Source organism: Ostrea edulis, chromosome 8, assembly GCF_947568905.1.
Source record: "Ostrea edulis chromosome 8, xbOstEdul1.1, whole genome shotgun sequence".
Taxonomy (NCBI): domain Eukaryota; kingdom Metazoa; phylum Mollusca; class Bivalvia; order Ostreida; family Ostreidae; genus Ostrea; species Ostrea edulis.
In genome coordinates this window covers 64,198,157-64,211,104 of record NC_079171.1, presented here as the reverse complement: position 1 = coordinate 64,211,104, position 12,948 = coordinate 64,198,157, and the positions used below count along the sequence as shown (strand labels likewise).

General features: G+C 36.3%; 1 long non-coding RNA gene across 1 annotated transcript in view; it reads right to left on the bottom strand.

Annotated features, from left to right (window-relative positions):
• Positions 1-218: 218 nt before the first annotated feature.
• LOC125682911 (uncharacterized) overlaps positions 219-12,948 on the bottom strand; it is a 15,146-nt gene continuing 2,416 nt past the window's right edge. Inside the window, exons 3-4 of the long non-coding RNA XR_007372732.2 lie at positions 8,807-8,918; positions 219-322 (exon numbers count right to left, since the gene is read on the bottom strand). This is a non-coding gene — a long non-coding RNA (uncharacterized LOC125682911). The remainder of the gene's footprint in view (positions 323-8,806; positions 8,919-12,948) is intronic.

The window sequence follows — 12,948 nt, the reverse complement described above, 5'->3', positions numbered from 1 at the left end:
TTTATTACCCCGTTGTCTTGAAGATGTTAACACACCTAACACAACAGGCAACGCATGACGACGGACGCTGACCAATTGCAATAGGTCACCTGAATTTCATTAAAAATTTTAATGCTATATTACATATGCCCTGGCCATTTCATGGAACATTTCACATGTAAATCCATTAACAAACCTGACATTTCATGGAACATTTACATGTAATTCCATTAACAAACCTGGCATTTTGAACAGCAGTAGAGCTATCCAAGTCCTGCAATATGTCAGAGTCTCGGGAAAATTATCCTCATCAATCAACAGCACGTCTCCAGTAACCGCTACCCTACAATATTTATTCTCACATTAAATACTGGTTAACCACAAACTGATCCTTTACACCATTATATCATGCTTTTAGATCACAAATTTATACTCAAAAGATCGATACAATGATACTGAATGTATCAAAATGAGACCAAACCAGTGCATATGTATGAATAATGTCAGTCCTAGAAGTTCTATGAAAGCTCTATCCTAAATAGTTCAGAAGATAATGAAGAGGTCAGATTCTTAATGAAAGTAGATTTAGGTCATAAGGTCAAACACTAAATCAAAGTCTAGCCATAAATTTTTAATGAAAGTAGATTTAGGTCATAAGGTCAAACACTAAATCAAGTCTTGCCATAAAAATCTATACAGAAAATGTCAAATATATAAGATGCCTTGTCAACAAGAACCTATAAACAAAATATGAAAGTCCTACCTTGAATACTATTGAAAATATTTGGTAGTTTACATTTTCTTGAAATAAGGTCAAATTTCAAGGTCACAAAGTCAAAGGTTATAGTATGAAAAAATAGGTATTGTCATAAAAATGTAAATACAAAATATGTTCAAGAAATTGAATAGGTCAGAATTATCAAACTCTCAGGTGAAGGTCAAACTTCACAAAATAAGGTCTTTCCATAAAAAATCTATATACAAACAAGAGGCCCATGTGCGCTCACCTGAGTCACCTTGGTCCATATCAGTTCCATATATATTTGCATGTAAAACCGTAGTCCGTATTATGGCCCCAACCTACCCCTGGAGGCCATGGTTTTTGCAAACCTGAATCTACACTATGTCAGATAGCTTTCATGTAAATTTGAACTTCTTTGGCCTACTGGTTCTTGAGAAGAAGATTTTCCCCATATATTTGTATGTAAAACTTTGATCCCCTATTGTGGCTCCATCCGACCCCTGGGGGCCATGATTTTAACAATTTAGAATCTGCACTATGTCAGGTAGCTTTCATGTAAATCTCAGATTCTCTGGCTCGGTGGTTCTTGAGAAGATTTTTAAAGATTTTTCCAATATATTTGTATGTAAATTTTTTATCCCCCCTTGTGGCCTCATCCGACCCCCGGGTGCCATGATTTTAACAATTTAGAATCTGCACTATATCAGGAAGCTTTCATATAAATCTCAGCTTTTCTGGCTCAGTGGTTCTTGATAAGAAGATTTTTAAAGATTTTTCCTAGATATTTGTATGTAAAACTTTGATCCCCTATTGTGGCCCCATCCAACCCCCAGCGGCCATGATTTTAACAATTTAGAATCTGCACTACCTAATAAAGCTTATCTATAAATTTCATCTTTTCTGGCCCAGTGGTTCTTGAGAAGATGATTTTTAAAAGATGCCACCAAAATTTCACATATTCTTAATTATCTCCCCTTGAAAAAAGGAATGGCCCTTAATTTGAACAAATCTGAATCCCCTTCACCCAAGGATGCTTTGTGACAAGTTTGGTTGAATTTGGCTCAGTGGTTCTGGAGAAGAAGTCGAAAATGTGAGTTCACAGACGGACGGACGTACGACGGACAAAATGTGATCAGAAAAATCACTTGAACCTTTGGTTCAGGTGAGCTAAAAATGAAAGCCTCACCTAAAATGGATCCAAATATATTTGATAGATTATGTTTTAAAAGTACACCAAAATCCTAGTTGAAGGTCACAAGGTCAAAGGTCACGATATAAAATGAACTGTCTTGCCACAGGAAATATACATACAAAATATAAAAGCTGTCATGTAAATCTGAACTTGTCTGGTCCTGTGGTTCTTGACAAGAAGATTTTAAAAGATTTTCCCTATATATTTGCATGTAAACTTTGATCCCCTTTTGTGTTCCTAACGTATCCCCGGCCCCTGGTGTCATGATTTTCACAAAACTTGAATCTGCAGTATAGCAGAGAGCTTACGTGTAAATTTCAGCTCTTCCGGCTCAGTGATTCTTGAGGACAAGGTTTTTAAATGACACCACCCTATTTTTGCATTTTCGTCATTATCTCTCCTTTCAAGGGGGCACAGCCCTTCATTTGAACAAATGTAAATCCCATTTATCCAAGGATTATTTTTACCAAGTTTGATTGAAATTGGCCCTCTAGTTCTGGAGAAGATTTTAAAAGGACCAGAGCCACAAAGTACTAAAATCGGCCCTTTCACCAAAATAAATGAGACTTTCACAGTTGATGCTCTAGGATTTATAGGTCATAGAACAATTTATTTTATAACAATATCTTTTATAGTTTTCGTTTTACAGTCGTTTAACTTTGTGTTGTTTTTCAACAGAAAAACTATATAACGTCATGATGTTGACGTTATGAGAATCACAGTGTAATACACAAATAATGGACGCATAGGTTAATATATATTTTTTGGGCTTATTCTGATTGTAAATCACAACTGTTAAAATACTAGGAACTTGTATATTTTCTATCACGATGTTTAAATTTGTGATATATTGCCCCCCCCCCCCTTCCCACTACATAACACTACAATTTTTTCCCCGCTGTATTGGACATAATTGAAAAATCGTGATCAAAAATTAAAATTCCTTGCAGTGAAAGGACCACAGCAAACAGTATTGTTTTACCGTCTATCTCAAAGACGAGTTTATATTTTCAAGTTGAATATATCTATTTGTATCAACTTCCATTAAAATTGATATAATTGAGGATAAAAAAAAGAGAGACAACTGTATAATTTTGATTAAACTTGAGTTATTATAGTAACTAATTACAAAAATGGAGTTTTAAAACTATTTTTTTTAAAATAAAACACGGTGGACCTTGAAAATTGTCGGCACCTCTGAAGTCTTAATTTTCTGAGCGAGGTAGACATTTAAGTCCACGGAGATCTGACATCTGTGCCTCCTTTGTGCCACCGTGCACCTTCGTGTGATAAAAAAAAAAATACTAAGCGAAATATTAGTGGGTGAAAATTAAAACGTATAAAACGGCGACTTGTATATATTCATATCATTTAATGATATATTTTATTGTAAATTTAAAATAGTAGTTTAATTTTTTAAAATGTACCTTCCCTGTCTATCTTTAAAGAATTACCATACTGATTTGATAACTTACTTAAATTGTTTACATGTTGGAGTTTGCTATTCGAAACAATTCATCTTAATTACCCTTAACTTATGACGTCCGTTCTGTATTAACTTTCCACGTTTATATGTTTGAAGCAGATATAGAGTGGACAGTGTCACTAAATGGATTTTAATTATCTCTAAGTAGAAACCTCAACATGTTTGTAAATCGGGATTATTTCTTGTATATAGATATATCAAGATATCAAAACATGGTATAAATTGGCATTGATTTCAATTTGTTAAATAGCATGAATTATATCAGCTCAAAGAAATGTGGACCATAAAATGACAAGTAAAAGCATTGGTTTATTTGTGCGATTATTTTAAAAGATTGACATTTATATTAGTGCACCACATGTATTTTAATGTATAATTTTCATTGTAATTAAGAATATTAGATGATTTAGATCCGCTGTCTACATGTTTACAGGTAGTGTAGAAATATCAAAAAGTGTACAGTTGACAACGCGATTGAAATAAGAATGCGGACAATTTTTTGTTTATTCAGTGACTCACGAACTTACCCGTCTTCTGAATGAAAGTTATAGAACATACTATTTTTTTATATATCAGTTATAACACCCGAAAACGGGGGCAAAAATCATCTTCGCTTGCCATGGGTTTTGGGTCGATTCTGCTCTTCGTGGGCTGAACACATTTTGCTATCGAAGATGGAAATTTTCTTTAAAATGCCTAGATTGTCCGCTTGCATAAACATGTATTACGGTGGTAAAAAAAAGTCTAGTAAATCCAATGAAGTTGTAGTAATATAGATTTTATATTTATTTCATTTTTGACTGAGAGGGCGTTAGATAGCTAGGCACGTAACATCGGTTTAAAAAAAAGGGGGGGGGCAGTCCTAACTCGCGCCAGCCGAATAATTTAACATGGAAAAAAGAGAAATTAAATATATCAAAATGAAGTGGAATGGTTAATTAATAAGAATAATATTGTACATTTAAGATTTGATTAAACTTCCCGTACCTGTATACAATTACTGGTGCTTGCTCTCTCTCTCTCTCTCTCTCTCTCTCTCTCTCTCTCTCTCTCTCTCTCTCAGTTATAGATTCAGTACTGTTGTATAGCGTGTATGAATAGAAGCAACTAAAATGCAAATCGTCAAATAATTATGTCTATATATATTTGTGTGTGAACTAATTGCATTTGAAACCGATATTTTAAAACATCCTTACAGTAGACTTGGATGGGTCCATGTGGCGATCTATCCACTGCACACTTAAAGAAATTGAATTTGGGAGGGGGGTTGGGACAGTTTGAGTGGATGAAAACCACCACCGCCACCACACACATGTACACAATTTAAGGTTTTGAAGATTGGACAATTTAAGCACAATTTCCTGTTGCTATTGTAGGCTGGATTATTAAATTAAGATATATTTATTGGCACAACACATGTCCAGTTTATTAATTGGCAAAACATATATAATATAGCATTCAGTCCGTCTGTCATAATTTAATTTTACTTGTATCACGCAATTTGATTTGTTGAGCACGCTGAAAAAAATATTTGTTTATATTGTTTAAATGTAACTTGGCATTGGGACACACCTCCTTGACAACCAAGACGACACTATTTTCCCTTTTCTAATTTTACATTGGACAATGGAACACTGATACGTTGATAGGCCTTCGAACTAGGCCATGAAATTGAAAATCAACGGAATCAAACATGCACAATTTATAAATACTGTACTGTCTTACCCCCCCCCCCCCCAAACAAAAAACAAAACGCACAGTCTTTGTTTACAAGTACAGTTACATAAAAATAGAAAATAAAAAACTCATGACATGTACAACGATATCATATGTGAAATCAAAACAAAACAAAACCAGTATATCGAGTATTTTCATATGGGGGTTACTTTATCCGCCTATCGAAGCATAAAATGCGTCATGAATATCTTACAACAGATGACGTCATGTCTCATCGATAACATGTGGATCGCTATCTATGAATTGCTTACATAATTTACTGTCGGATTTAACTGGCAGCAATGCTGCATGCTATGGTAAGTCATGTTGTAGTTTAAATCTGTTATTTTGAATTCCTTTTTGCCTGACCAGGTCATGCTAATATTCAGCCCGAAGCTTGGATGTACTGTAAATCAAAGAAGGACTTGCTCCCAATGTACGTAAAGTTAGGTTAAATAAAACAGTTATTTCGAATGTTGACAGTCTAAAGCTGCGTAGTAACACTTTTGTAAAATAAATAGAGCAAAAATTATTCGATATGATATCAGTACCATACAAGAATACTTGCGTGAAGCCTGAATATTTTCCGATATCCCAAAGTGAAAGAAGACACCGCGCCATGTTTATTTCAGTCACTAGGCCTAACAGTTTCGGTAACTGTCGTTTCGTTCAATGATAATGTTTATGATAATAATGTAAAACTACCAAAATTGTACACAGTTTTTAAGCAACGATGCAATGAAGATGTATTGTGAACGACTTTAAAAGATGAAAACAACTAGGTATTGAAAATGAACATCTATAGTAAAAGGGCAAAACAAGCTGCAACCGAAAACTATTATTAGGTGAGGGAATTTCCCTTGCTTTAAAAATAAACACCGAACTAAAATGACCTATATACATATACATGACACGAAATAAAAAACGTAGTTTCCTTCTCCATAAGATACTTAAACCAGCCATATTTTCTGTAAAATTCAAGTTTACCACCACTAGCGCATTATAACCGTAATATTTTTCAGCAATCCGGAATATCGGGGTTTTTTTAAAAATAAAAATAGTGCTCATAGCTCGCCCTAAAATATTTTTGCATTTATGGTCAATTGAAAAGGTGTATATTATAAAAATACTTTAAATATTTTGGGCGAGATGAAACCAGTATGACAAAACCTTTACAAAATAACCAGTTTTTGGTGGAAAATGACAGAAATACGGTACCATATCCGGTTCTAGTATGTATACAGCTTTAGTTGTGCTCCTATATTTAAAATCTAACATGTTTTAAGCCCCGGATTCTGATACATATTTATAACACCAATACTCCTATTCAACACTTACTTTCATTTTTATATATTTTAAGGGCCATAATATGGGGTTTGTGGCTCTGGTCCTTTGTCAGAGTAATTTCACTATTTCACTATTATCTTCCCTTGGAGAAGGATGTTGCCCCTCATTAGACCAAACTTGAATCCCCATCACTCAAATATTATTTGTTTGAAATTGGCCTAGTTGTTCTGATAAAGAAGATGAAAATTTGAAAAGTTTACAATGACGCCAATGACAGAGAACAGAAAGTTTTAATCAGAAAAGCTAACTTGGGCCTTCAATTTGCCTGTTACTTTGGGGCGAGATCAAAAGATCGATGTCGGATAAAAAAAACTAAATTCAAATAATTAGGGGGAGGGGGGATAAAATATCCCGTAAGTTCCTGTCAATCAACATTGATTACACTTTAGTGGAAAGAGAAATGACAATTAAGCTATTGTTAAAAACCACATAATAACATTACATTTTAATAAACATTGAATAGTTCTAATGTGCACTTCCATTTGTGAATAAACAGTAGAAAATTACACAGAGTGGTATTTATAATCGTATGTTTATACTTGTTAATCAATTAGTTTCCAACATTCTAAGGGGGGGGTCTTGGTGAAAACTATTTGAATTTAGTTTTTTGTGAAACATTGAACTTTTGATCTTGCCCCTTACTTGTATGATATGTGATCAAAGGCTATTCAACAAGAGGCTCATGGGCCACATCGCTAACCCGAGTCACCTTGGCCCATGATTTTTACAAACTTTAATCTGCATTATGTCAGGAAACTTTCATGTAAATTTGTACTTTCCTGGCAAAGGGGTTCATGAGAAGAAGATTTTCAAAAACTGTACCTATATATCTGCATGTAAAACTTTGATCCCCTATTGTGGCCCTACCCTACTCCTGTGAGTTTTGGTTTGAACAAAATTAAATTTGCACTGTTAGAAAGCTTTGATGTAAATTTCAACTCTTGTAGCCCAGTGATTTTTGAGAAGAACTTTTTAAACGACCCCACCCTATTTTAACATTTTTGTGATCATTTCCTTTGAAGGGGGCATGGCCCTTCATTTGAACAAACTTAAATGATCTTCACCCAAGGATGCTTTTTTCCAAGTTTGGTTTGAAATTGGCCAGTGGTTCTGGAGAGGAAGTCAAAAATGTAAAAAGTTTACAGACGGATAGACAGATGACAGACAACAGGCGATCAGAATCAGGTGAGCTAAAACAGTTGAAATAAGCAATTTTTCCTTCTATAAAGTACATGTTGTGAGTGTCCTTGACTTTTCAAAAACAGAGTTTCCGAAAACCAAATTTTTCTATCAGTCATTCGGACTGATAACATAGTGTGTTCTACCAGTCCGAAGCAAATTCTATCAGTCCAAATAAATTCCAATATAATTTTCACTTTAACAAATTGTTGTTCAATGTAGTATATGTTCTGTTAAGTGTTTTAAAAATAAAAAAGTGCAAAATATTCAAAGATGTCTCATGATCGGAGATGGTTGAAAATCTATAATTTTTTGATGAAGAAGTGAAGGTGGATTTGGGAAAGTGTCTTGTTTGCCCTACCTCAATACAAATGGAGCACGCCATGCCATTTTCTCCATGTTTGAGCCATTCCCTTCCTTTCTGCCACTCCGTTTTAAACTATTAAACTCAATGATACGAGTTTCTTCGTACATTTGTACTTTTTTTTTCTCAGTCACACCATTCTATACCAAGGGGGCTTTTCGTTTAATACCAGGCTTTGAACTTGGTACAAACTTTATCGGCCACACGGCAATATATCAGAGTATAGTAAGCGCTTAAATGAAAATGAAATTTTGCACTCTCTAGAGCGTTTTTGAGATTATGACGAAAAGAAAAAACTCTCCGGATACAAAGAAAAATTCCAGATTGTTAAGGAAACAATAATCGGTCACGCGGACCGATAGTATAGCGAGTTTTATCAGACATTTCGATTTTCTATCGGTTTTGCCGGTAGGACCGATGGTTTTCGGAAACTCTGCAAAAATGACCTTGAACCAAAAGTGCCCTGTCCCAAGAACTATTCCTGATCAATTACTGTTGAAATAAGGAACTTTCATTTTCTGAGTGACCTTGGCCTTTCCCCAATGACCTTGAGAGACTTTGATCCACAAGTCCTTACCTGAACATTTGTGATCAATTTGATCAATTTCTGATGAAAAGTTTAGGAGATATGAGGTGGAACAGACACGACAGAGACTATATTTATGCTCCTCAAATTTTTCGGGGATCATAAAAGTGTGTAAAGTTTACATAAGAAGGACGGATGGACCACAGACAACGGCAGATCAGAAAACCTCACATGAGATTAGATTTCAAGTGAGCTAAAAAGGAAAACAAAATTACCAGCTCCATACAAAAGGCTATCTCCAAAAATGGATCAGATCTGATGGTAAGAGAACTGCTTTCTGCTTCTGCTCCATCAGCAGGGTGTCAACATCTCTTGAGGTCCAGAAAGCTGAAAAACCAAAGTAGCATTGAGTGCTGGAATCACCAGAAATCAGACAGCAAGTAAAATTGTCTGTAAGCTAAAAATCCTCAGTAATTTTTTTGAAGTGAATTTTGTCAAGCAAGCTTCTTCTCTGTTTCATGATAGAATATGAATAAGAACTCTGCAATGCAGGGCATATGTTTCCGTAATGAATTCATACAAGCATGAAGTCCAGTAGTGACCTTGACCTTTGGACCCCAAAATCAATGCATACAAATAATTTCAGATAAATTGTTAGAAACATAGTTTATAATCGTAAAGAGTTTAATCACAAAGAGGCCTTTAGGCTACATCACTCACCCGAGTCACTTTGCTCTTGGTCAGCTGTTTTGATTTTTAATTTTTTTTTGTATTTTCAATCATTATTCCTATGAAAAATGTTGACCCAGTCTTGTGGCTCCACCTACCTAGCCCCTAAGCTCACAACATAAAGCAAACTTAAATTCACACAACACAGGAATGCCTCAATACCAATATGACTATTCTGTAAAACGTTCAGGTCATTATATGTATACAAAATATGAAAGTTCTACCTAAACCGGTCAATAGATCAAATTCTAATGTCAAGGTCACAAGGTGAAAAACTTTATGGCTATAAAAAAGAATGCAAATATGAAATATGAGAGTCCCATTGCTCATTATTCAAAAGTTATGAGGAAGGTTAATATTTCAGACAGACAGGACAAAAACAATTCCATCCCATCCTTAGTCAGGATCATAACAAGAGGCCCATGGGCCACATCGCTAACCTGAGTCACTTTGGCCCATATTTGAAGACTTTCCTTATATATTTGCATGTAAAACCTTAGTCCCTATTATGGCCCAAACTACCCTTTGCAAACTTGAATCTACACTATGTCAGAAAGCTTTCATGTAAATGTCAACTTCTTTGGCCCAATGGTTCTTGAGAGGAAGATTTTTAAAGCTTTTTCCTATATTTGTATGTGAAACTTTGACCCCCCCCCCACCTGTGGCCCCATCCTACCCCCGGGGGGCCATGATTTGAACAATCTTGAATCTTCACTATGTCAGAAAGTTTTCTTGTAAATATCAGCTTTTCTGACTCAGTGGTTATTGAGAAAAAGATTTTAACTATATATTTGTATGTAAAACTTTGATCCCCTATTGTGGCCCCATCCAACCCCCGGGGGCCATGATTTGAACAAAATTGAATCTGCATTATGTCAGGAAGCTTTCATGTAAATCTCAGCTTTTCTGGCTTAGTGGTTCTTGAGAAGAAGATTTTTAAAGTTTTTCCCTATATATTTGTGTGCAAAACTTTGATCCCCTCTTGGGGCCCCATCCTATCCCCGGGGGCTATGATTTGAACAAACTTGAATCTGCACTATGTCAGAAAGTTTTCATGTAAAAATCAGCTTTTCTGGCTCAGTGGTTCTTGAAAAGAAGATTTTTAAAGATTTTTCCTATATATTTGTATGTAAAACTTTGATCCCCTATTGTGGCCCCATCCAACCCCCGGGGCCTATGATTAGAACAATCTTGAATCTTCACTATGTCAGAAAGTTTTCTTGTAAATATCAGCTTTTCTGACTCAGTGGTTATTGAGAAAAAGATTTTAACTATATATTTGTATGTAAAACTTTGATCCCCCTTGTGGCCTCATCCTACCCCCAGGAGCCATGATTTGAACAAACTTGAATCTGCACTATGTCAAAAAGTTTTCATGTAAAAATCAACTTTTCTGGCTCAGTGGTTCTTGAGAAGAAGATTTTTCCTATATATTTGTATGTAAAACTTTGATCCCCTATTGTGGCCCCATCCAACCCCCGGAGCCCATGATTTGAACAAACTTGAATCGGCATTATGTCAGGAAGCTTTCATGTAAATCTCAGCTTTTCTGGCTTAGTGGTTCTTGAGGAGAAGATTTTTAAAGTTTTTCCCTATATATTTGTATGTAAAACTTTGATCCCCCCCTTGTGGCCCCATCCTACCACCGGGGGCCATGATTTGAACAAACTTGAATCTGCAATATCTCAGGAAGCTTTCAGGTAAATTTCAGCTCTTCTGGCCCAGTGGTTCTTGAGAAGAAGATTTTAAATGACCCCACCCTATTTTTGCATTTTTGTGATTATCTCCCCTTTGAAAGGGACATGGCCCTTCATTTGAACAAACTGGAAAGCCCTTCACCCAAGGATGCTTTTAACCAAGTTTGGTTGAAATTGGCCCAGTGGTTCTGGAGAAGAAGTCGAAAATGTGAAAAGTTTACAGACAGACGGACAGACAGACAGACGGACAGACAGACAGACGGACGCCGGACAAAATGTGATCAGAATAGCTCACTTGAACCTTCGGTTCAGGTGAGCTAAAAAAAACACCTTGTTTTCACACAACTTGCGGACATTTGCATTTGGATGAAAAGTCTTTGTTTTAATAAATTTTCTGCATATTATCATATAAAACTCTAATTATACCCCCCGCAGCAAGTCCGTCTGTCTGTCTATCCGTCTGTAGACGCAATGGTTTCCGGGCTCTAAAGCATTATCCTTTCCACCTACAGTCACCATATCATACATATGGACTACCCATGGGATGAAGATGTTCCCTATCGATTTTGGGGTTAAAAGGTCAAAGGTCAAGTGCACTGGACATCAAAGTAGCAATATGGTTTCCGGGCTCTAAAGCGTTATCCTTTCCACCTACAGTCACCATATCATACATATGGACTACCCATGGGATGAAGATGTTCCCTATCGATTTTGGGGTTAAAAGGTCAAAGGTCAAGTGCACTGGACATCAAAGTAGCAATATGGTTTCCGGGCTCTAAAGCGTTATCCTTTCCACCTACAGTCACCATATCTTACATATGGACTACCCATGGGATGAAGATGTTCCCTATCGATTTTGGGGTCAAAAGGTCAAAGGTCAAGTGCACTGGACATCGAAGTAGCAATATGGTTTCTGGGCTCTAAAGCATTATCCTTTCCACCTAGAGTCACCATATCATACATATGGACTACCCATGGGATGAAGATGTTCCCTATCGATTTTGGGGTCAAAAGGTCAACGGTCACACGCACTGAACATCGAAGTAGCAATATGGTTCGGTTTGTCATGCCATTTGTTTTTTACACTCAGAAAAGAGGTAGTTTATACCTATTACCAACACCCTTTGGTAGATTGGGGTAAGCGGGGGGTATTCTTAGTGAGCATTGCTCACAGTACCTCTTGTTTCATATTGTGCCCCACCCTACCACTGGGGTCCTTGCGTTCAACTTCAATTTGAATTAAATGCAGCTACTTGCATATTGATAGTGAGCGCAGTGCTCTGGCTCATACTGCAAGCTCCAATGACTAAAGAGCACAGAATAACCCGAGCTAAATCTCAACCTTTGACAGGATCATCCCAGAAGTCCCTGTCAAAAATGGCGGAGATCTTGAAAGGTCACACTTTGGACTATATGAATTTCTTTTTAAAGGGTATGTTAAGATTCCTACGGAGACTTTAAGAATTGGGCGATGTTCAGGGAGGAATGGTTTTCTGAGGGACCGATTTGGAGAAGTTTCACTGTATTTCCCCTTTCAAGTTTACACGTTGCTTCATTTGAACAAACATGAATCCCCTTTCCCCCCCAAGAATGTTTTGTGGCAAGTAAAAATCCCTCCCTGCTCAAAGGCCATAAGTGCCGAGCATAGACCTAAATTTTGCAGACCTTCACCGGAAATGGTGGTGTCTCCATGAGTGAAATTTTGTTAAGGGGGGTGTTTCAACTAATGACTACTTCTTTAGACTTTTTGCTCAAATTAGATTGGGAGTCCAAGCGATGCTATTATCATGAAATGGGTATGGATATGTTTATCCACAAATCGTTCGTCTTCTAATGGAGGCCTCTATATCACCATTACACTGACTGATAAATACAACGCATTGGTACCCTCGCATAAATCAACCAAGGTTTGCCTATTTTTATTAGAAAACGGAATACCTATTGATTTCAAAATATTCCCAAGATCGATGCACTGTAAACTGTAATAATCT